A 25497-nucleotide genomic window follows, 5' to 3' on the forward strand; every position below is an offset into this window, starting at 1 on the left:
TTTGAACTGTGGCTTTTGAATTCGTCGATTCTAAGGACAAACGTTTTCCAAAGTGCAAAAGGATATCATGTTTTTTGTTACATTGACGACAAGAAGTGGCAGAGCACGCAGAAACACGGTGATTGCTGCGTAAGCAGTTCAAGCACAGGGAGGCTTTTTTCGCGATATCAAAACGCTCCTGCGGCGATAAATTTTCAAATTTCTGACAATATGAAATGGAATGTTCTCCCTGACAATAAGAGCAAACAGCCTTGGTGGTTGAGGCTATGGACGTGTGTTGTGAACGCTGACTTGGACGGGAGTTCGAAGACGAATTTTGATTTTTTGCTGCTGGCGCTTGCTGATAAGACTTAGTGTCTTCGTATTGCGCATGCTTTTGTTAAAATGTCAAGATATCATTATAGGTTGGATGGGAAAGTTCGCTGCTAGAATCTTCCTATTTTTTGCGAAGAAAAGTATTCAGTTTTTTCTTTAATAATTACGACTAACAGTGGATCCCAGCTATCTGCAGATTCTTTTAAAGCTTTAAGAGCTCTGATATGCTTTTGCACTTGATCGAGAAGCAAACGAACGGGAAATTCTTTCGACACACATTGCAAATGTAATAGAGACTTTATGTGTCCTTCGCGAATAACTTTGTGATTATCATAACGTTCTTTTAATAATTCCCACGCGACACTGTAATTTTCTGCCGACAGTTCAATTGAAGCTAAAACTTCCACAGCATCGCCCTTAAACAGCTCTTTAAGTGATACAATTTTTCAATATCTGTAATCGATTTACTATCGCCAACAAGAGACTTAAATAGATCATGAAATCCTAGCCACGTGTCATAGCTTCCGCTGAATGAGGGTATGTTTAACAAGGGGAGCTTTCCTCTCTGCGAATGAACGGCGTTTACGGTTTCGACAACGAGATCTTCTTTTAAATTACTTAGCGAAGGTAAGGATGCCGTTTTATTTTCTGTAATGAAGGCTGCACTCGCGCTTGCGCCTTTTTTTATAAGAAAGGCTTTATTATAACACGAAAAATAGCTTTCATCAAATTGAGTTCTAATGTTTCCATAATCTGAATCGTCCTAAAGTAACTCCACCTCGGATACGAATTTATTAAAATTTTCTCGTTCATTAGCTACTTCCTTTTCTCTTATTTCTATAATAGGAAAATTTCTTTCTGGGGCATAGTCAGCCAGAAATTTTTCGAAATTTGCTAACACACGTTGTGCGTTGCTTATTTTACTTCTGAATACTTTGATTTTTGTTTCTCTCGACATTTTGAAAATCTGACAAATTACGGATTAAATGTGACAAGAAATTAAGATTTTTTGAAGTGAGGACTAGTAAAACAGTAAAGTTGTTGATACAAATAAATTGCTTACCTTTGAGATGAAGTCTGGAGCGATGACGGCTGCTGCAGCTGAATCTCGATGTTCGACGAAGTTCTATTCAACACGAGTTATCGTCAAGATTTGAAAATGAGACGATGGTTGGAGGGTTCTGGGCGAACTGCTTCTGTGCGGCTGTATTCTGGACCTTGATATTCCAATCGATTATTGGAATTGAACTAATTGACCCAATTGTCAGTGAGTTTTGCTATGAGAGATTTTGGACCACAAATTTCATCCTTGATACACAATTCAATCTGCTGCGACGAGCCTGGTCTTTTCTCTGATACAAATTTCACAATTTTCTCACGAGAATTTTGCTAGCACTCGCGAGATATCAAGGGTACAAAGTTCACAATGTTTAAGTTCACTTGTGTTCGAAATATGCAAATGTTTTCTAATTCAATATACGCGTCACTTCACTTCACTTCACTTGATGGCAGACTTCTCGAAAATGCTGTTTCCACAATCTTTACGCGACGTGATTCAGATTATTCAAGCACACGCGGTAAAGTATCCGTGCCGAAGGACAAATGTTTATTCTCATGTTTACTTTAACGTGAGTCTTAGGGTTTAAGGTCGAACTACCCTACATTTAACTAGAATAATGTACGAAACACAGATTGTAAATTTTAACATAATATATATTTTAAAAACAACAGAAATGTTAATTGATTAAAATTGTGTACAGAGGTTAAACAAGAGAAATAAATTGAGTTGACTGTGGAGATATATCGGAAATTTAAGGCATGGTATAAAAACAACGACAGGCGAAAAAAGGTGTAAGTCCGAATTTTGGACGATTCGAAACTGTACAGAGGTTGTTGCTCTACAGAATGCCGAGTTTTATCTGATGGAAAATTCGTCTTTGAGACAGGACAGGCCCATTGCAGGGGGTGGATCGGAAGGTGCTAGGTAGAGGACCTAAGGTGACCCTTGTAAACATTCTCAAGATTCGAAGAGGCAGGATGAGCAAACTAACCCTTAATAAAGCATTTACGAAAGTACAAGAAAAGCACGTTCTTATCGTAAACTCGAAGGGTCTAACTAAATTTTACTAAATGTTACACAAATATCTTGAAGGTTTTCACAATACAAAGAAAATAAGAAAGTAAAAGTATAGAGCTTCATGTTTAGAAATTAGAAAATTCTTATAATATACGAGGATATAAAATATAAACAAAAAATGAAAGATTAATTTACACTGTTACGCAGTAACAATATATGATTTTTAAAATGGGAACCCCTATTTTTGACAACGGCAATCGAATGAACGGGAAATTTTACGTCCACAAATGTACTCAGGTCATGGGTCAAGGATGACCTTGAACTTCAGCTGAAAGTTTTTAGGCTTCACCCAGGTATGGGTCGGGTTCAATTTGTACTGCATCGGCTTAGGTGTTTGTGAAAAAGCTCGACGTCATTCTTGGAGTACCTTTTAGCGATGAATCCAGTGGTGACCTTGAATTCAACTTTGAGATTGACCTTCAACTTTGTAAACTTTGTTATTTAAGATGGAAACCTCTATTTTTCACAACGGTAATCGAAAGAGTGGGGAATTTTAGGTCCAAAAATGTGCTCCGCTCCTGGGTCAAGCATGACCCTGAACTTCATAGGAAGGTTTTTTAGGCTTGACCCAGGTATGGAACGGGTCGAACCTGTACTGCTTCGGCTCAGGTGTATATGAAAAAGGTCGAGTTCATTCTTCGAGTAACTTTTAACGAGGAATGCAGTGGTAATCTTCAACTTGCTCTTGAGCTTGACCTTCATGGTCATTCGAAGGTGAATTTCTTTTAAATACAGCGTTACCCAGGAACAACGACGTGGACGCCGTAAAATCTGTACCCTTTGGCGTGCTTGATCTACGTAAGACCCCTATCTTCTATCTGTTGAATATTAGCATCGATTACCATAATGTCTTTGACGCCTTATTTACAACCCTATTTGAATAAATTTCTAACTCATAAAGTTCTAACTCTGTCATCTTAAACTTTTAAATAAATAATTGCGTTTTTGTGCAATTTCACTAGGAAGTAGTAAATTTGAAATTTTGTTTTTAATAGTCCACCACGTTATTAAAAAAAATTTCGTATTGAATATTAGTTATGCTAGCATCAAGCCCACGAATAATAAAAAGACCCTTAAAGTATAGTTTTAACTTTATTCAAACAACATTGATAATAAATAAATAAAAATTAAGGAACTGAAGAGTTACAAGTTTAAGCTTCGTTATAAATTGATACTTAAATAAGCAACGAATTTCCCATTTTTCACCATTAAAACATTTCTATCAATCATGAGGGCAGTAGTTCACATGTAAAAATGAGGTAGAGATTTTACGTAAAACTAGCAGATTACAATTTTTATTTGTTTCAAAAGTTTATCTGCGTTATAAGTTTAACCTTTTTTATTCTGATTGAAATTTGAGTAAGGGCTAGTCCGTAAAGTCAAAATGCAACGCCTCACTGGAAGAGAAAGAATAAAAGTTAGTAGCTTCAATAATCTCGGCATTGCCAGAGATCTACCTAGATCAGGCAGACCGAGGTCAACAACAAATGACGAGAAGTCACTAGATGTTTTATTGTAATTGACTGAAAATCTGCATAATTGCAGATATTGGGCAGATGAAAATCCTTAGGGGCCATTCACAAAATACGCGATACATTTTTCAGGAACTTCTGACCCCCTCCCCCACTGCGTGATACTTTTTCCATTAGTCTTAACATGTAGAATGATATTTCGGCAGACCCCCACCCCCTAAACGTATCACATATTTTGTGAATGACCCCTTACTGGATGCGACAAGATAAATCCCAGCATCCTCAGAAATTAAATGTTTGGGCTGGAATACTTAACATTAGAATTATAGGACAATTTTTATTGATGTTAACTTAAATGCTCTAAACTATGAAGTTATGCTTCGACACTTAATAGTTACTGCAATAAGAGAAATAACCGGAGACAACTTTGAAGACATATGATTTAAGCAGGACGGTGAAGCTGGTCACTATGGCCTCTAGATTGTTTTTATTGGGGTTATCTGAAGTATCAGGTGTTCAAAACGAAACCCCAAAATTTAGATGAATTGCTGAAAAGGATCATAGATGAGTCAGCTCTCATTTCCATTGAAATGATGCAAAGTGCTATTGATGCTTGTTATCATGGATTAGCTTACTGGCAAGAGATGAATGGAGGACAATTTGAGCAATTAAAATAAGATGTTGTTTTTCCGTGGTTTCCTCTACAACTCTGTCGCAATGACCACTCCAAGAACCAAGTAATAGTATGGAGTGATTGCCTACATGTGGATAAAATTTGTTTCTAACTAAATTTTGAAGTAATCTGCAATGAAACGATTTATTAAATAACTGATCTACGATATAACAATATAAAAGTTTCCTTACTTGTTTTTAATTTTATAGATTTGGATACTTCTACGTACACGTTTTCTGGTTTAAATAAGTTTTGTTCTACAACACGGCCAAACTTACCGCTTGGTTCCTTTAAAACAATAAATAGTGGTGACAATAGTTGCCCAGTACCTGATATTGGTGGCTATATTCTGTAACTGTGCGTTGTTGCTGAAACGGACTGTACCAGACATTGCACTTGTTGTTTTCCTTCAATTACTAATGTTCTTCCTGAGTGCATTTCTAGCTGGAATCCGCTCTGATATAAATTGTACCAATTTTGGATTCCAATATTTGGTATACATGATTGAACATCAGCGACAAATGCGTCTGCGTTAGCCTTAAGCTGTGCATTACTTTCTAGTGTTTAGAAGCTTTAAAGCTAATATCATCAAAACCAATCTCTTTTTTAGCTTAAAAGGCCTATTGTACTATATCTTGATCATGAATAATTTAACTGCTGTCGAGGGCCACTTTGAAATTATTCAGAGTATACTGACAAATTTGTGCTATTTCTTCTCTATAACTGCCACCTTTATTAATTGTATGAGCCCAACGACGTAATTAACTAATAGATGGTACTACTTTAAATATGTTTTGCACTGTTTTGAGATATAATTTTTCCTTTCTGTTGCCACTTCTCAAAAATTCTACGGCTCTCCCTTTGTAATCAAAATCGACTTCTTCATTATCTTCTGTGCACTGATTTGTTGGCGCTACGTCCAGATCAGGAAAATGATGTTGCACTTAATTTTCAATTATTTTTGCATCATGATTTTACATACTCTTCTTAAAAATCCTAAGAATCATCAACAGCCATTGCTATTCATACACTTCCCAAATTTGAAAACTTATTGGAATAGATGGAACCTTTTCACTATATTTTAATAACTAAAATTTTCGTGAATCTGATAGTTTGATGCTAGGAAATAACCACTCTATTTTATTAATTTGAATTTTATACTGCTCAAGAAGAGCTGGTTGCAAGATGGCATTTCCATCAATTTCTATTACATTGATTTTATATCTTGCTTCTTCAAACAAATGGCAGATGGCATTAAAAACTAAAGATGTGTTTTTCACTTGTACTTCGACAATTATTACGATTCTCCCATTTAAGCGAAGTGAACTTTAGCTCGGTACGAGACACTGGTTCTGCTTTTGAACGGCAATTCGAATTTCATCACTGGTTGTTGAAGGCTGATGAGACATAAGGCGGATGCGCATGCATTTCACAATGTGCAATCGACTCATCAAAGATAAATGGTGCTTGAATATTTAAAATTTCCCCTTCCATTACAAATAATTAGTCGTTCATAGACCAATTTATAAATCAAGTTGAAAAAATCTTGAATATCTTTATTCACTTCTTCTTTTTCTCAGCTTCAGGCATAGACTTTTTAGAAAGAGGGCACTTTGAGATATTAACCCTTTGACTGCTCTTTATCGAGTGATTAGTTTATGGCATTGTGCTGATTTATTATAACCAAAGGCAATCTCCTTCTTGAAAGGGATACCCATTATTAGAGAGACTTGATCTGTGGTCTGATTGTTACAACTTAACCACGAAAATCGACCAAATGCCCATCTTGATCAACTATACTGAGCTGTATATGATCTATTGTCTGCACAGCGACTGGTAACTAAATGGCATGAGATGATACTTCCACTATCTTATATCCGGGTGGCACTAAAGGGAAAAAATTATGAACAGTATGTACTTTCTGGCCATTAATGTAAACACCTGTAGTTATGCTACACTCAATTCTCAAAGAATTCACTTTTATGATTGATAGCGATTGATCAGATTCATAAGGTTTGCCCTTGCTTGACACATTATTTTATAGATAGCGCTTTATGTCACTTATTTGATAACTTCATGTAGGTATTTAAATCATTTCATCGCCCACATAAAATTTATTTGGCCAATGTCTACATTTGTTATCGAATTAAAGGTTAGAAATTCAACGAGTCCAAGCGCGTAATTTTTATAAGGAGACAACTCAATTGGAGGAAAATTGTGCGTTTCCAGGAATAAAAAAGTTCCCGCTAATGTTAGAGTCAATGAATCATCCATCAAGATTAACAACAGCACATTCATCGTTACGTGTTCCGCCCTCTGGTAATTCATTACGCATAAAAGCACTTCGAAAATGTGGAATCTTAAAAGATTTTGTCAATTTTACTAAATCTTCATGAGTCAAGGCTGGATGAGGTAGCTTCACTTTCAGTTTTTCGACTTGTGTTTGAGTCCTGCTCCTTGTTTATACGATTTGAGATGAATCCCTAATCCTCGTCTATATGACTTCAAGTAAAGACGTTTCCCTGCAGCAATGGCTTCCATCATTTCTTTAATTTGCATTATTCACAGTTTTAGCTATTCCTGCAACTTTACAAGCTAGTGCCCCAGCATCACATAGACCCGCAAAAACATGTTTTAGAAAGGGTAAAAATCCTTCTACTCTGGCGAGTACAGGTAGAATACGAGTTTTATTCACATTTTTTCTTCCACCAACCTACATCACAACTCCACGTACGCTTCTGAGTGCAGATATAATGGCAGTTTGCGAATCGTTGCTTGAATTCATGGACTTTTTAGCTACAGCGACAATTTTTCTCAGTGTAGTGGTAGGTCTTCTACTATTGCTGAGACCCATTCCCAATTTTGATGTCACCTTTATTGCGTTTGCTACCCACCAAGCAGCCGCCTTTTCATCTATGCCTGCGTCCGGAGCAAAGAGACGTTTTCAAGCTTTTTCAGCTAGTACATTGTCAACTGAGATTTTAGCCTCTATATTTTCTCTATTTTATGAGTAGGCTATATCGTGATTTTTGCAAGCTGCGTCCAATGGATTGATTTCCGGATCACCTCGTGCTAATTATTTGGCTAGTTTCGCACTTGGCAAATTTTTGATGCTTCTGTTGAGCAAGCTTCTCCCACGACTTGCGTGTTTCACGGTTCGTTTACGATTGACTGTTTTGCCTCTGTGAACGATCATATCTATGCAAGGGTTGCTTTCAGACTGAAGGGTCAACCTACATAACCAAAATATGTATAGGTTTTCAGTCAGTCTTTGTCAAGATGCAGTTTGAAGTACATCCCGTGAAACTACCTAGACAGAATTTTGATTCGCTTGTTCCAAACGAGAATAGAGGAAATCGACACGGAAATTTGCTACCAAATAGTGTACGAGTTATATTTTGTGAACCTTCCAACTGTAGAAACACAAATGCTCTGCTGAGTCTACTGATACAGCCAAATCGCTTGAGATTTGAAAATATTTACATCTTCTCAAAATCTCTAAAATAACCAAAGTATAAATTTTTGGAAAAAGTTCTTCAATCATTAGATGGCTTTGAGTAAAATATCCTTTTAATGAGCACTAAGAGGTTATAATGCCAAGTGAAGTGAAACCAAACTCAGTCATTGTATTTTACGGTGTGGCTTGTGAGAAACAAGATAATATAAGATCATTATTTTCTATTGGTAGGTGCAAGACTGTCGACTGTTTTTACTTAAGTCTGACATATCGAGGCGTCCTAACGATAGGATGCCAACGCACGCGATCGACTAGGTGATACTTAATCCAAAATATAAACAATAAAAAGCTAACCAAGAAGTTAGCTCTAGAAAGTTGTAGCTCGCGGAATTGAACAAGATGAAGCTAGAAGTTGGCCAAAACTAAAAGATGCTCGCTTGCTCCATCAAAACATCAAAGTGCTATGTCGGTCGAGCAAAGCATGAAGGTGCCACTTCTCGCTTATAATCTAGGACTCATATTCCTTAACATCTTGTACGCGACAATGTCAATTCACGTGTGTTATTTAAGGAAGATAAAATGAATCTAAAGCACATTTATGAGGATCATGTAAATAATGATATGTCTTAATCACAATTTAAATAATTGTATTTAACTTGCTGGAATGATGACAAGTATGGATTCGTTGTAATTGACAAGGATAGGTATCTTAACGTGGGTAGATTTAGGAAAGGTTTTGATTGTTTCATAAATCTGAAAGAGTAATATATACATGTGTAATGTGCAATATAGAAACAGTCACACTTTAGACGTTGATGTATCAACATGTCTTCGCGTCAGGAGAATTTTCAAAAGCAAAAGAATATTTTGCATCAAATTGCTAGAACTAGTAAATCAATTCTACGAAAACATAGATTAATAAAGTTGGGTATAGAAACAGTTGAGCGCACATTAAGTGACACTTTGAAACCCATTGTTAGTCTACTATAAAAAATTGTTGGCGGTTCCAAGAATATGAAAAAAGTTGAACCAATTAGAAGAAAAGAAGAAGCAAGGAATAAATATGAAGAAAATATTGATGATGACGATGATTTGTCATATAAATTAATTAATGACGATAAGGATGAAGCAGTTGAGGCTGTACATCCCAGTAATTTAGAGACATCAACTGCTATTAATGCCGGAAATAACTCAGAAGCACCTACATCTTCATTGATTGATGATGGTGCAAACAAGTATCTCATATTGTTAGGCGAACGAAGTATAGATCTCGATAATGTATATGGAGTAAGAAAATTAACAAAAATAAATGAATGATTAGAGATTCTCAGAAAAGTTTCAGTCAGAGCTATATTCTTATAGGAATTTGAATTTACCCCAAAGTGAAGGTTTGCTTGAACTTTTATTTTAAAAAGTACCTCAAAAGTATTCTATAACTCCCAGTGATCTTGAAAATTATAGACAAACTGTTATTGCAACAAACGCATGTGAAAAACATCATTAACCAGATTGAGAAATTCGTGACTGTAAAGCCTTTAAATATAAAAACTTAATAATGAAATTAATTCCTCCATCTCTATCAAAAAATAAATATAGAGGAAGTCAAGACTGGAAATCATTATCAAGTTAAGGTATGATCCCACAATACATGATTGCTAGAGAGAAAAGGCATTTGTAGATCGATTACGAAATTATATCAATTATCGAAGAACTACGAAAATCTGAAATTATATATTAATGGATGTTTATCAATATTTTCATTATTTGCAAGATGAGCATCGATATATTCGGATGTCGTTCCAAGCGAGCAGAGAGTACAAGTCGTGGTCCTCCTGAAATTGGCTTCAAGTGACAGCTTAAGGACATTATGTCATTAATAATAAAAGGCTTTGTAAAGTGGCTGAAGCTCAAGAGCAGTTTGATGCTGTGAATCTGAATATGGTGCAACATATTATACAGTGTGAACTTCAGATTATATATGATGTTATAGCTGCTTTGCGAACTCAAGTAATCAATAGTAAAATGATGATTGAAACTCTGGAAAATTCCGCCGATAAACTTTTTAAAAATGCCAAAATTGATGTTGAACCAATTTAAAAAATGGTGTATCAAAATTCCGAGCTCATTTGTCAATAATGCACCAGGCTGAATGCGCTGAAAAATGGACGTTGAGAAGCTTTTGTTAGTGAAGGAGCTGCGCAAGCCAGCTAGATAAAACTACCAACGTCGACATTGCAATATCCGTGACATTGATGAGACTTGTCAAGTTGATCTTGTTGAAACGCAGCCATCCGAGAAAGTAAACAATGAATACAAGTACATCTTAACTGTATTTGACATATTTTCAGATTTTTCCTGAGCTGTTCCCTTTAAATTCAAGAAGGGTAAAGATGTAGCTTCAGCCATGGAATCTATTCATTACAATTCGCAACTTGAGAATCTTATGAAACGATACAATATAAATTTGTGCTTGACATTTAGTAATTTAAAAGCGTCCATTTGCGAGCGATTTGATCTTAATTTAAAGAATGAAATGTGGATGCAATTTAGCTCACAGGCTGCTTATAAGTATTTATATATTTTGAAAGATTTAGTTTCATCTTACAACGAAACTAGACATCAGAATATTCGAATAAAGCCAAAAGATGTTACAAAACAAAATGAGCAAAAATTGTTGTTTTATGTATACAAAAATCACAGTGTAAAAGAAGCATTTGAGAAAGCGAAATTTAAAGTTATAGATAAATACGTATAAGTATATTTAAGCATATTTTTGAGAAAGGCTACACACCGAATTGGACAACTGAAATATTTACTATAAGTCATGTCAAGAATACTAAACCAGTGAGTTTAATGCTTAAAGATTATGAAGGTAAAGTTATTGCATGTAGTTTTTATGAACAAGAACTCGGCAAAGTTTGGCATCCAAACATTTATCTTGTGGAAAAAGTACTGAAAAAGCGAGGAAGTAAGCTATTTGTAAAATGGATATTTTTCGATGACTCACACAATAGTTGTATAGATAAGTCTAGCTTGTAAGTATCTTTGTATTAATTTTAAGCTTTTCCTGAATAAAGTTGATTATTTTCAAACATACATATATATTTTACTCGCACATCTACCTACCCTTAATCTAGTTAATGATGAAGGCGAATTTGATTTAAATTACATTTATTCAGATTTTTCTTGTCAAAAAAATACATGAAATTTTCAATGTATAAAGGTACTATTTACACATCTATGTTCTTGTGATTTCTCAATCACTTCTTTATACACATTCTGATTATAAAAAGTAATCAATTGAAGAACGAGAATTTTAAATCACATAAGATTAGCAAATATAAGTTTTTTCATTGCCTTACTATTTAAACTTGCATAATTTGTTCGTATATGAGATTTTACACTTTTTACAGACGGTGATTTCACATTACGCCAAACACTTTAGGCGACAATTGCACGAGGATGACTGGCCTGCAGTTTCACTGATAAGGCGAGCTTTCCGTCTTTTTTAAAGCCTGTGTAGAAATCTTTACATTAAGGGAACAATCGCCACGACCCTGCACAAAAGGGTTGCCGGCCTGTAACTGAGGTGAAATAACCCGAGAGGTCCCGAAACCCTGAGCTACGGCGCGCTCCTAAGTCAGTTTCTGCTCTTTCGGCTCCCTGTAGACTGTTATCTTTTTCGGCTTTAGTTTTCAGGCGACGATAGTGCTACCTTCTGTCCTCGGGATATTGTTCACATCGCTCGCTGTGTCTCCAAGTCCAGATTCGGAATCTTCCCTGCTTCACTGGTTGTTCGGCCATTGTGCTCACCTTCTTCTTGGCGTCCAAATCCCGTTTCCCTCCTTGGTAAGCAATCCCAGAATACCTGGCGCCCAAAAAAACACACCTTTATCCCAAAAATTATAAAAACCTTCAAACTCATATTTTAGAACTCTTCTTTGACGTACTCTAGCATGCTACTTTATCTGTTTGCCATGCCCTTCTTTGAATTGCCATTTGATGACATTTTAGATATGCGAGTGAATACCGAATATCGTATATAGAATGATGTACATGTGCCTATGAATTTTGTATGTACCCGTGGATTTTTATGTGTGCCATAATTTTTATATACCCTTGATATACACATAACACTTTTCGTATATTTCTCTAAATACTTCTCATGATGCTTTACGTGTGCCTACTTGCGATGTTTCGTGTTTAGAGGTACGAAATACGAAGGATTATAGAAAGATGGAATAGGATCAGGTTAAAAATAAAGGAAAAATGATATTTCCTAGCAGTGAAATTCAGGTTGTAAAAAAATAAAATTGTAAAATTAGAAATAGGCAAGAAAATGAAATCTCAAAGGAAGTAATAGAACATATTTCTACTTTCATTGAAAATTTCAATCGCCTGACTCAGCGAGAATATTAAATATGAGTTAAAACTTTAAAGCCGAGAAACCAAAGCGGACATACGTACAGGGTGTCCTAGCTATAAGAATTTAAACTAAATTTAAAATTAAATGAAACTGAGATCGAGCGCAGTCATAAAAATAATGACTAATCCAACTATCAAACAAAACGATCAAGAAATACGAGTACCATACCCAAAATGATAAATAGGTAAATGAACCGTGGTAGGGGTTTCGCGCGTAAGAACACGGAAACGCACTGTATAAGCAATAGGTGAAGCAAAGACAGACTAACTCAAAATAACGAACCCTCACTCCATAACCTTACTCAAAATAACCAAATATTTGACCTAGAAAACAATACATTCTATTGGGATAACGAAAATCTCTCCAAAACGGGCACGTCAGGTTAAATAAACAATTCGAGACAAATAATTAACGAAACGTTTGAACGCAATTTATTCTTGGAAAACAATACTATCGTATCTTAAAAACTAAAAATGGCAGATCCAACATGGGGGACAAAAATGTTGAAAACAAACAAAATTTTTATGAAATTTTGTATGCAGAGGCTTTTGAGCTCGCTGATTACAAATTTAATAAATGTTATCATTTTACAGTTGCTCAAATACTATAAAATTGATACAAAATTTAAATTTAATAATCAATAATATTCTAATGTTATATTTTGCATTGTCATTGTTATTATCAATATTGCAGTAATTATTACTCTTGTTATTATTGTGATTATTATTTTCCATTATGATATTCTTATCATTATTATTATTACTATTATTTTTCATTATTATTATTTTTATTGTTGATGGGTGATTTTTGATACCGAATTTGAATTCAGCGCCCCAAAATCTATAGGAATACTTGTGTCTTGTTACCAGATCCGCACCCTTTTTTTGTGTGGCTGTGTAATTGTTCAAAGTCAAAAGTTTGCAATTTTTAATTCTTTAATTTTGAACGCTTTTAAGTATAAATAATTTCCAATCATCTAATCTTGAAATATTCAATTTTTAAGGTTTTGACATTGCCCAATTTTCTAAATTTTTAAACTGAAATAATTAAATTTCCTGATTCTTCAATTCAAAAGAAAATTGCGTGAAAGATCTTCTTGATTATATTTAGTATCAAAATAGTTAAATTTAGGTTGAAATTGTTGTAATTCTAGATTTTGAGTTTCTTTTTTATTTGAAGTTTGAGTATAATAGTCCGATATTTTGATTTCGTCGAAATCTGAAAATTCTATTATAGAGACTAGAATTTCAACTGGATAAGGACAAGTATTTGCTCTTTCGACATAAACTTTTTCAATATTATTGGTTACTACCGTCTTTCCTAAAAATATTCCACTATGTGGTACAAGTTCTGAAATAAAACCGGTTTCTTTTTCATTATTTTCATCATGGACATAGAAGTCTAAAATGGCTCTTGCTGGGATGGTAATGACATCTTGAGTGAGTAACGCAAATGTTCGACCCCTTTCCGATGAGATAGAAGAATGAGGTATTTTCCAATTGATTCTACGGGAGGGGTTATGGGAGGTGAAAAACTGTCAAAATGGCAAATCCCCCCCCCCCCCTCTTAACCCTCGAATCATCAGATTGTCGGATTTTCGCCAGATTTTGTCGATTATCTCGGAAAATTATGGGTTTTCGAAAAAAAAATAAAAGACAAAAGTTGTGTTTTTTCAAAAATTCTAAAGAACTTTTGTTTGCTGTGTTTTTTTTCCAAAAACCATTATTTTCGAGATAATCGAGAAAATGTGTTAACACGCTTGCATGTTCTTATCACATTGGTCGATTATCTCAGAAAATAATGGTTTTGCGAAAAAAACACAAGAAACCAAAATTGTTCAGAATACAATAATACACAACTTTTGCTTGGAAAATTTTTGGAAAAAAGTACAATTTTTCAAGCTACCTCGTATTTAAAACAAAAATTTCAAAATTATTTTGAAAAATGTTTTAGACAAAAGTTGCATATTTTTTAATGGTCAACAACTTTTGTCCCTTCTCTTTTTTTTGAAAACCTACTATTTTTCTATATAATCGACAATAATTGACTTGACGAGATGTAATAACATTACAATAGCTATTAAAAATCATTACTTTTTTCAAGAAACTAATATTTACCAAATAATCGACATTGTTCTTTTTTTAAGAAAAATCAATACTTTCCGGAATATCCTGGGGGAAGCAACTGACGACGAGCCTTTGAGGGGGTCGGCTCCGAGAAGGTAAGTTATGATCCTATAATAGACTGTGGGCTCACAACGTAAATGGGAGCGTGATACGGATAAGGCCAATTTTCACATGAGATGTTCGTCTGACGATGAGGAACATAAAAATGGGTGACTGGCAGGTGTGAGTGGATGCGTTCACCTGTGGCAACCTGTCAAAGGTACGAATTTTTGGCAGTTAACTTACGTGACTCGGATAAGGTTGAAAATTGGTGTACATGTAGGGGCTGACATTAGAAATGGCACCTGCGCATTGCCAGGCACTTACCTGGATGCAAAAGTGTTGCCAGGCGGCTTCGAAGTCGCCGCACATTCAGGTGAAATTTCTTGAAATTTATTTTACAAGAAAAAGTTTGAAACAAAAGTTAGTTCACTCCCAGATATGCATAGTTTCGTTGGTATATCATTTTTTGATAAAATTGATATGTTTGGAGAAAACATCGATTAAAGTAATACCATAACAATAAAAAGCCCTTTTTATTGACAACAAGTGACTTTTTCGAAAATTATTAAGAGACAAAAGGTATTCTATTACAGGTATACTCCAAGATGAATAAGAAGTATTTGTTCAAAATGTTAATATTTACCAAGTTATTCGCATTTTTCCTTCTTTTTCCTATTTCTTCAATCACCTGCTGTATCTTTAGCAATTTAAAAGAAGGTGTGCTCAAAATTAGTACACGAATAAAGTAAGTCTTGTGCAATGAATTGGCGTCAGCCACTTTCAATTAAAAGAATAACTTATTCTGCTATAAATAATCATAATCAGTGTCACGTTTTCAGCTTCTGATTATCGTAGAAAGTTGTAATAAAGATGAATATGATTATAAAAATTAAACAACAAAATCGCTTTACTTTAAAATATCCATTATTTATTATTTTTAAAGTTTATGTTTTGTCGCGGAGATACCTTCGATCTTTATTTCCGTGACGAATGTCAAGTTTCCCAGACCCAGCGTGTGTCATTGGCGTAGGCATTACGATTGCATTTTTAATGCTATAGAACTGCATTAAAAATGCAGCACGAAAATTTTGTGATGCCTGAGCCAATGACTCACGCTGTGTCTGGGAAACTTGGCACTCGTCACGGTAATAAAGATCGAACGTATCTCGACGACAAAACATAAACTTTAACAATAATAAATAATGGGTATTTTAAAGTAAAGCGATTTTGTTGTTTAATTTTTATAATCATATTCATCTTTATTACAACTTTCTACGATAATCAGAAGCTGAGAACGTGACACTGATTATGATTATTTATAGCAGAATAAGTTATTGTTTTAATTGAAAGTGGCTGACGCCAATTCATTGCACAAGACTTACTTTATTCGTGTACTAATTTTGAGCACACCTTATTATTAGCAGGTGATTGAAAAAATGGAAAAAAGACGGAAAAATGCGAATAACTTGGTAAGTATTAACATTTTGAATAAATACTTCTTATTCATCTTGGAGTATACCTGTAATAGAGTACCTTTTGTCTCTTAATAATTTTCGAAAAAATCACTTGTTGTCAATAAAAAGGGCTTTTTATTGTTATGGTATTTCTTTAATCGATGTTTTCTCCAAATATATTAATTTTATCAAAAAATTATATACCAATGAAAATATGCATTTCTGGGAGTGGACCAACTTTTGTTTCAAACTTTTTCTTGTAAAATCAATTTCAAGAATTTTCACCTGAATGTTCGGCGACTTCGAAGCCGCCTGGCAACATTTTTGCATCCAGGTAAGTGCCTGGCAATGCGCAGGTGCCATTTCTAATGTCAGCCCCTACATGTACATCAATTTTCAACCTTATCCGAGTCACGTAAGTTAACTGCCAAAAATTCGCACCTTTTACAGGTCGCCACAGGTGAACGCATCCACTCACACCTGCCAGGCACCCATTTTTACGTTCCTCATCATCAGACGAACATCTCATGTGAAAATTGGCCTTATCCGTATCACGGTCCCATTTACGTTGTGAGCCCACGGTCTAGAACGCCATTGTGATCCACTGGAATTTCATTGTGGATTATATTGAAAATTGTTGGAAATTCAAAAATATTTATTGTTATTAGAATAAGATTGTATAATGGGTGTTTGTTTATTCCCGTTAAATTTAAACAATCTTGTTTATTTATTTTTATAAGTGATTCGACTGATTTTTCTTTAATTAAATTGGGACCAGCTCCTGTATCGACCATTAACCTCACAGGATTTTTTAAATCACTTGATGATAATGCTATATGGGGGGTGGTATTAGTAACGCTTAAATTTATTTTTGCTGTTTTTTGTTTCTTATTATTTTCGAAATTAGAATTGGATGTGTTTGATTCTTGATTTAGGCCTTCCTCTGAGCAACCGATCTGGGAAGCGAAACGGAGTTTTCCGGATTCAACTGTTGTGGAGGATTTAATTGTTGAGGTTGTTCTTGTTCTTCATATTGATTATTATATTGTCTTTTGAAGCAATCGTTAATTATATGGTCCGGTTCCTTGCAAAATAGCATATTATTTTATTTTGTTGTGTGAAATTAGGTTTAGACTGGTATTTATTGCGTGGTTAGGGTCGTTTCGAGTAATTTCTATTCTATTGTTGGCTACGTGCCTCTCCTCTACAAGGGGGTCTTTCTTCGTTGTATTTATTTTAAGTTTCTCGAGACTCATATCAAGGGTTATTATTTGACCAATTGTTTTGTGGTAGAAATACATTGTTAGATTGATTTTCATTTTAAGGAGAATTAGGAAAATTTTGTCTTTGATTTTGAGAATAATTGGGCGAAAATTGTCTTTGATTTTGAGAGTTAGTAGGAAAAAATTGTTTTTGATTTTAAAATTATGAGGAGAAAATTGTCTTTGATTTTGCAAATTATTAGGGAAAAATTTCCCTTAATTTTGAAAATTACTAGGAAAAATATTTCTTTGATTTTCAGTTTGAACTTGATTTTGGGGTTGGTAAGAATTTGATAATTATTGAATAAAACTTCTAGGTGGTGGTGCCTCATGTCCAATTTTTTCACAGAATTGACATGATGTGATATTTTCGCGAATAATATTAACCTTATTTGTTTGTATTTTATTTTTTGTTATATCATCTGGTTAAGGGTAGTTTGATCTTTTTCTTAATTATTTTGTTGTGGTAATTGATCTTTCTATTTCTAATGCTCTCTTAACTGTTTCTGAAAATGATAGTGATTTTTGTATTGTTACTTGAAGTTTTGCTCTTGAACCTCTAATAAAACAATCGATGCTTTTATGCTTTATACACATTACTGATGCATAGAAAAATACTTTTTCGTTTTCCCATTGATTAAGTTTACTTAATTCTCCCTGAAGTTGATAAACTGCTTTTAATGGTGCCTATACTGTTATTAGTTTATTTATGAGTTCATCAATCGTATTGTAGGTATACCCATATATGCATTTTCGGGCATCCTTCGCAAGTATTCTTCTAACAAGTTTAACTAGGTTTGCTTCTACTTCCATCCCCGGTAGCATTGACCTTGCTTCTTTGCATGCCTCAGTAAAATAACTAAAAGGTACGTAATTTGTTCCGTTTAGTAACGGAATGACCTCTAGTGCGTCTCTGAGTGAGACCTATTAATAAGTAGGTAGTCTATTGATGTTTGACGTTTGTGGGTCAAAGTCTGAGTCTGATTTTAAGTTTGAAGTATATAAAATGTTTACTTTCGGTATAAATTATTCCTCTTTCGGTTAACTTTCTTTAAATTGTTGTTGTCGAAATGGATTTAAATCGATAAATATATTTTAACCCTCGCTATTTATGTTACAATTTGTGATGGTCACTTCATTCAATGTATTGTTTTCTAAAGTTTTATTTGGAAAGTTTTTTGAATTTGAGGAAAAAATTAAGGTTTTATCCTCGGAACTTGAATTAATTAGGGGATTTTTACTTGAACTTTGAGATTCAAAATTGATTTCTGAAGTATCGCTAGTACCAGGCGTGCTAATTATTGAATTTTGAAGTTTGGAATATTTTCGAATATTTATTGGAAGCTGTTGATTATTCGCGATTATTTTTGCTAGTTTAGGATTTTGTAAAGGTTGAACGCGTGTTATTGCCTTATCTGATTTAGAATTTTGGTCTGACATTTATATTTCTCATTATGAAAATAAGTTGAAATTAATTTGTTTAATAATTACAGATTATACGTAATTTTTCAAAAATTACATGTTGGCGGTACAGGGCATACACATAAATGGTACAGGGCATAAATATAAATGGTACAAGGTATAAATATAAATGGCACAGGGCAGAAAAATAAATGGTACAAGGCATAAATATAAGTGGTACAGGCTATAAATATAGGTGTTATAGATTCAGATGTAAATAGTATAAGAACAATTCTTAAAATTAACATATTTTTGCATTCCGTTGAGTTCCATGTGCTTTTTTGTTTTATATCCAGTAAAATATTTGAAAGTTGAAAAAGTTTGGTAGTTACCTCTGTTATCGGTAGTTTTTAATTTCCGCGGCCGATCTGCCAAATTAATAACGAGGTATGTTACGTCTTAAAAGGAAGAAATTAAACTTGTTAAAAATAATGATCTAAAGGGCTTTTCGTTTTTGAACGAAATCTTGGATTTCGAAACAGGTATGAGAATAACTTTCGAAGGTCAAGATTACTACCCACTATTCTACAAATAACTTGAAATACAACTGGATATACAATATAAAAAATTTTAGTTAATTAAGGAAATTATTTTAAAGAGAGATAGCTGATTTGAAAAATATCGAAAAGGATTATATTAGTATTTGATTTGATTTTGAAATTTAATGGTATTTGATTCTAAAGTTTATTTGCACTGGAGACTCACAGGTAGCAGAAACTCTTCATTTCAGATCTAAACCTTAAAATAAAGTTAGATCTTAAGGTTTGAGTTTCTAAAGAAATGTTGAAATATTTTGAGTTCTTAACTCATTGATTAAAAATTGACAATTTATTAATCCACAATTTCACTGGTAAAACTGGGGATCACTAGAATATTTCAAGATCCCGTTAAAACTGCTTTTTTCCTACTCAGATTTGTTGTCGATGGCTCGGAAGGATATAGGAACTGGTGCTGGTGGTTACTGGTTAACGAAGCACAACGCTGATTCTACTGTTATGTTGAAAATCGTATTTCGACCATTTGGAAATAGTTTCCAAATAACCGGAGTCTTTTAAGTAATATTATATTTAGAGAATTATTTCGTTGTACTCTAGGCCAGACCTTCCGCCCCATTCAAAGATTATAGTTTGACCGATTTTTCGATGTGATCAGAACCAAAAACTTGACAACCAAAAGCTTGATGGCGAGGAGCGTGTCAATTGAAATAAATTGATTTCTATGTATATCGAGGTATAAGTATAAATAGCATAGTTATCATTACTTGAATTTTTCTCTGAAGTCCATGAATTTGAATAATAATTCAGACAAATTTTTATTTCTCCTTCTTATACTTAAAATTTAGTGCAAATTCAAATAGTTTATCAATTTTCAACTGAAAAATAATTCTTTTTAACTAAATGGTTTAATTTTGAACTAAAAAAGATCAATTTTCAACCAAACTGATGCATTTTTAAGTGAAATGATGAATCTTCAATTGGAATAGTTACTCTTTAAACAAAAATATGAATCTAAAAATAAAATGATAAATATTTAACTGGAATAGTAGAATTTTCAGCCAAAAAGATCAATTTTTAGCAAAAAGTTGTTTTCTTTTTAAACAAAATACATGAATTCTCAACCAAATAGTCGAATTTTTAACTAAAAAAGATCAATTTGCAACAAAAATAGTGAATTTTTAACTAAAATGATTGAATCTGCAACTGGAATAGTTAAATTTGAACCCCAAAAGGTGAAAATATAACTAAAAAGACATATCTTATTGAAATTATTTATTCTTAAAATTAATGATAAATTTCTTAAACAATTTATTTTTTCAATAATAATTAATCATTTAACTCGCTCTTATGGAAAATTGCAAAAAAATATAAAAATGTATTGACAACTCCAGTTTTCTAGCATTAGCCTGAGAGAATATTATTAACAATAATAATAAATTGTTTGAACAATTCATTTTGTCAGCAACCATTTAGTATTAGCTTAGTCTAGATAAAAATTGGACCAAAAAAATTAATTTTGTAAATAATATTTACGTTGTTAGACGAAGTAATGAATTTTAAACTAAAAAAATGAATCTTCAACTGGAATAGTCGAATTAAACATAAAAGTTACAGTTTCAACCAAAATGATGATTAACTAACTATCATAATTGAATTCCTAACCAAGAAGATCAATTTTAAACCAAGAAGATTAATTTATAACAAAAAAGATTAATTTTTAACTTGAAAAAACAATGATCGACCGAAAATTGAAAAGTTAAAGTTTTAATTAAAATGATTGAATATTGAATTAGAATATATGTAAGAATTTTTGTAGGTTTTACGGTCTTCATTAAATTAAAAGGAATAAAAAACTTATAGCAAATTAATATTGGAATATGATATTTATTCTATCTCAGCTCATTTAATAAAATGAAATATTAATTATTTTAAAATTCGCCGATGAACCGCGCCAGAAATAAATTCAAATTTCGCTCGGATTTGTCCGTACTAGATGTCAGCTCTTTCACTTTTGTGAAACATTTAAAAAGACTCACGATAAATATAATTCATACAATGCACAGATGTACTTTCCTCAATTCAATTCTGGATGTAAAAGCTGGTACCTTATTTTTTCTAGATAACGTCGACGTGTACGATATTTTGTTATCCTGGCGAACGCAGCGAGGATGCAGATTTTGTCATGAACATTTAGACGCTGATCAGAAATATGATCACAGGATAGCGAACAATGCTGCTCTCGGCCATGACCAGGAAAATGCCTTCGCTTTATACTATCCTTGTAACTTTTGCACAGCGTTTTACCTCTTTATCCCCTCTTACCTAGCGCACCGTAATGAATTCCCGATTAAGCCCTTACAACAAACGGGCAAGACGAATAATGAAGTTACGATTTAATAATCGACGGACGCTACACGGAAGGCAGGTTTTGCGTTGAGAGAAGCTTTTTTATTCATTAATTTCTACTGAATTTTCTGCTGACTTGATAATGTCAATATTACATAACCCCCCGTCGAAAATTGTGATAATACTTTGAAACTTTTTTTGATAACTCTATGTATCGCATTTTCTATTTCTTATATATATATTTCGCTTTTTCTCTCACAATATAATTTATTACATAAAATTGATACATTTATACTTTATTGCTCTTGATACATATATTTAATTTCGCTGATTTCGATTCTGTCTTCATGCTAAAATTTGAAGTCTTATTTTTCTCGAGAATGATATTTTCTAAGGGTGTCTCGATTGAAAATAACTTTTATTTTACGATTGTCCTCATCATACATTTTATAGAGATTTGTTGCCACTATTCTTTTGATCGTATAAGGTCCCATGAAAATAAGAAAAAATTTGTGATATCTCTTTTTACTTTTGTCTGAAAGTACACGAGTTCTTACCAAAACCGGGTCGCCCATTACCAGGGGGATGGCACGATTTTTGCTTTTGCATTAGAGGCGCGTGCCAGTTTTGGAAAACGTAGCGTGTTGGTGAGTCGGTTCTGTTATATGCTGCGAAGAACAGCCTCGTGCAAAGCCGAAGATGCACGTTTACGAACCCGAGCTCTCCCGACTTCAAGAATGATGATCTAGCTGCTAAGCAAATTTATTCCGGTTTAGAAATCCCAAATTACCCACCGAATGATTAGACTTATTGCGAAAAGGAAAATATCATTTACTGTGACATGTTAATATACATAGGAGACAAGATTTTTTCAAGAATTTTTTTTAAACCAAATTCTTCAATTTTTAACTTTAGAAACGAATTTATGCTAAAACAGTAAGTATTCAACCAAAAATCTCTTATGAAAAAGAAGTATTGGTAAGAATTTGATCTAGCACTTTTTCGCGAAAAAGAATTAGATTTCGAATACTTATTCGATAAAAAAGTATTGGATCTAATACTCACTAATACTTGTTTCTCATAAGGGATGGACTAGTTTAATTTTCAGATAAAATGAAATTTTCAACGATACAAATTAATTTTGAATAAAAAAATCTAATCTGCAATAAAAGAGTAAAATTTACTACGAAAGAAATTATTTTACGAACAAGAAGATGAATATTCTTTTAAAAAGACGAATTCTATACAAAATACATGAATTTTGAACCACACAGTTGAATTTTCAACAAAAAAAAGATAAAATTTAAATGAAAAATTAAATAGTTACATTTTCAGTTGAAAAGTAATTATTATATATATGTAATGGTTGATCTCTTGGACTTCCCACACTTCTAATTTGGGCTATATATGCTGCGCTTTGGCCAAGCGCTTGTAACAGCCGCTGAAATATTAGGGCCTTGTATATTTTAAGCTGCGTCACTACCAGGAGGTGTAGCTAGGTTTGTTTCTGCGACCTGCCTGATCGAAAGTGGAGACCCGGTCCGTCCCGATCCAACGAGTCCTACTGTATTTAATCCCTTCTAATTGTACCGATAAAGCACCTCACAGAGATATTTTTTATTCCTTAGAAGTGGTCATATTTTGATTTTATTTAATTCCTTCTAATAAGTTTACAAAATATGTGTAATAAGTTGTTTTAATTCCTTCATGCGAAATGTAAATTCTGAAATTTTAATTCTCACCAATTCAACTCTGCCTCTACAGAGTTAAAATTATTTAAATTCACACATTTGAATAGATTTCTTTGTTGCATTTTTTTAAACGTTTAAATAAATTATGAAAATATAAATAAATATAAATTGGGATATTTTTCGAATTTATAAGTTATAAAAAGATTTAATAATGAAAAATAGGTTAAATAAATGCTTTCGTTAAATTCTACTAAGTCGATTGAGAAGAATAGGATTTGCACTTTTTCTGTTACCGTTAGGAGATTTTTAAACGGATGAAAAATTGCGTATTCATAGGAACACAAATTCTTCATTTTTCTGAATTCAACGCTTGTTACCGGGTTGTTTATCGATGCCTTCATCCTGTCATTTTGGAGTAATTGGCAGCTACGTTCAGCTTTTTTGAAAGCGTTCCCCCAAAAATAGATAATATATGAGCTATTCCTATTTTTCCTTTTACATTTTCTGCTATTGGAACGGAAAAAATATGGTTATTCATAATGTATATTTCATATTTTTGTTATGGAATATTTAAACATAAAAAATTACCCATAGTATCTTATGTGTTTTAGGTAGGTGGTAACGTGCCCGGCTTGTGTTTGTTAAATCTCCATGAAATTTTATACGAAGTTTGAGCTTTGAGTGTTCGAAACCTGTCACTCTAATAAATTCTATTTGATTTTATTCTTTCACATAAGGAATTTCAAATTTGCGTGTGTAAAATTATCGGCCGGATTAATATATCACAACAGATTCAATTGCAAAATTCATCGCTAGGTGGATTATTACAATTTTCCGTAAAGTTACTCCGATACACGAGGGTCCTTTTATTTACATCTACCAGAGATGTAAAATTCAATAGATTTTTTCACACTGTAACCTTTGATAAACTTTTCATGGGTTCCAAAATGAAGGTTAAGTTCGTTAACCAGATATATCTGATCAATAGTACAAACTTTAGCAAATGAAATTTTTAATTTAAATAAAAATTTAAAAAAATATATATTTGTTACATTTTCAAAATTTTAAAGAAATGGGGAAAAAATATATTTTTTTATGGATTAAGAAATATCAATCCAAATCATCCAACTTAAGACTGTAATTCCTCAAAAGTTTAAATCATAGTTGTTGATTTAAGTAACAATGTTTAGCACGATGATAAACATAAATTTTGTATTAATATAATATATTATAATTTATTAATAATTCAACAAGTTATTTTGAGATAAAGGCAACATCGAAGATTATACAAACTGACGTAAAATTTGTTTTAAATTTTGAATTCTCATCAAAAATTTAAATCTAAGAGTTGAATTATATTTTATGAAAAGATCTTCCAGGGAGAGTATATTAGTGTTGATCTTGTAGCTCTGCCAAAATTTTTATGGTATCCAGGGTATTTATAAAACCGAAAACTCTCTCTTTTGAACGTCCCGCATTGAAGCCTTTTTTTCCTGAGTCGGGATGAATCTTGATGAAAAATCTCTGCAAGAAGTCCAAAGTTACCGAATTCAACTTCGGAAAGGGTTTGTTAAAAATAAAGTAGGATGTAAAGAGATATTCGAAAGCTTTCATGAACATAAGGCCAGGAAAAATCAATTTTCCACCCAAGAAAAAGTTTTATGTTTCTTGATTGTCTGCAACTTCTTATAGGAACTTTTTATACTTCTTATAGAACTTCTTATAGGAAAATGTTTACGAAGAACTTCATCTTTTAAGGCAAAAAGAACAATTATAGTATCTTACTTATGGAAACAAATCAGGCAAAGGTGGCAGCAGGTGCTTGTAATTCAGCTAGCGAGGCTACAGTCTGTAAACAATATTCTTTTATTAATTTATATAATCACATTGAAGGCAAATAGACAATTGTTAGTGAAAATGAAAATCTTACAGGATACTAAAAGAATAGAGAGTCGTGTTTTTCCTTAACATTTTTGGCGATTATTCTCATAATATCTTTGGGACTGGCAGTGGAACTTGAACTGATATGCTTCCTGTGTCCAAAAAACAAATATTTCTTGCTCACTCCTCGATAATTCTTTTGAAAGAATTTCTATTCGGTGACCCATCAACAGCAGATAATGCCAAACCTACAAATT

The 25497-nt window shown here is 33.1% G+C and overlaps 1 long non-coding RNA gene across 1 annotated transcript; it reads right to left on the bottom strand.

Moving 5' to 3' along the window:
- Window positions 1-24762: 24762 nt before the first annotated feature.
- Window positions 24763-25401, bottom strand: LOC117173973. The gene is made up of 3 exons (XR_004467220.1): window positions 25290-25401; window positions 25145-25208; window positions 24763-24883 (listed from the first exon to the last, which is right to left on the bottom strand). It is a non-coding gene; the product is annotated as an uncharacterized LOC117173973 (long non-coding RNA).
- Window positions 25402-25497: the final 96 nt, after the last annotated feature.

The sequence above is a fragment of the Belonocnema kinseyi genome, chromosome 5 (genome assembly GCF_010883055.1).
Source record: "Belonocnema kinseyi isolate 2016_QV_RU_SX_M_011 chromosome 5, B_treatae_v1, whole genome shotgun sequence".
NCBI lineage: Eukaryota > Metazoa > Arthropoda > Insecta > Hymenoptera > Cynipidae > Belonocnema > Belonocnema kinseyi.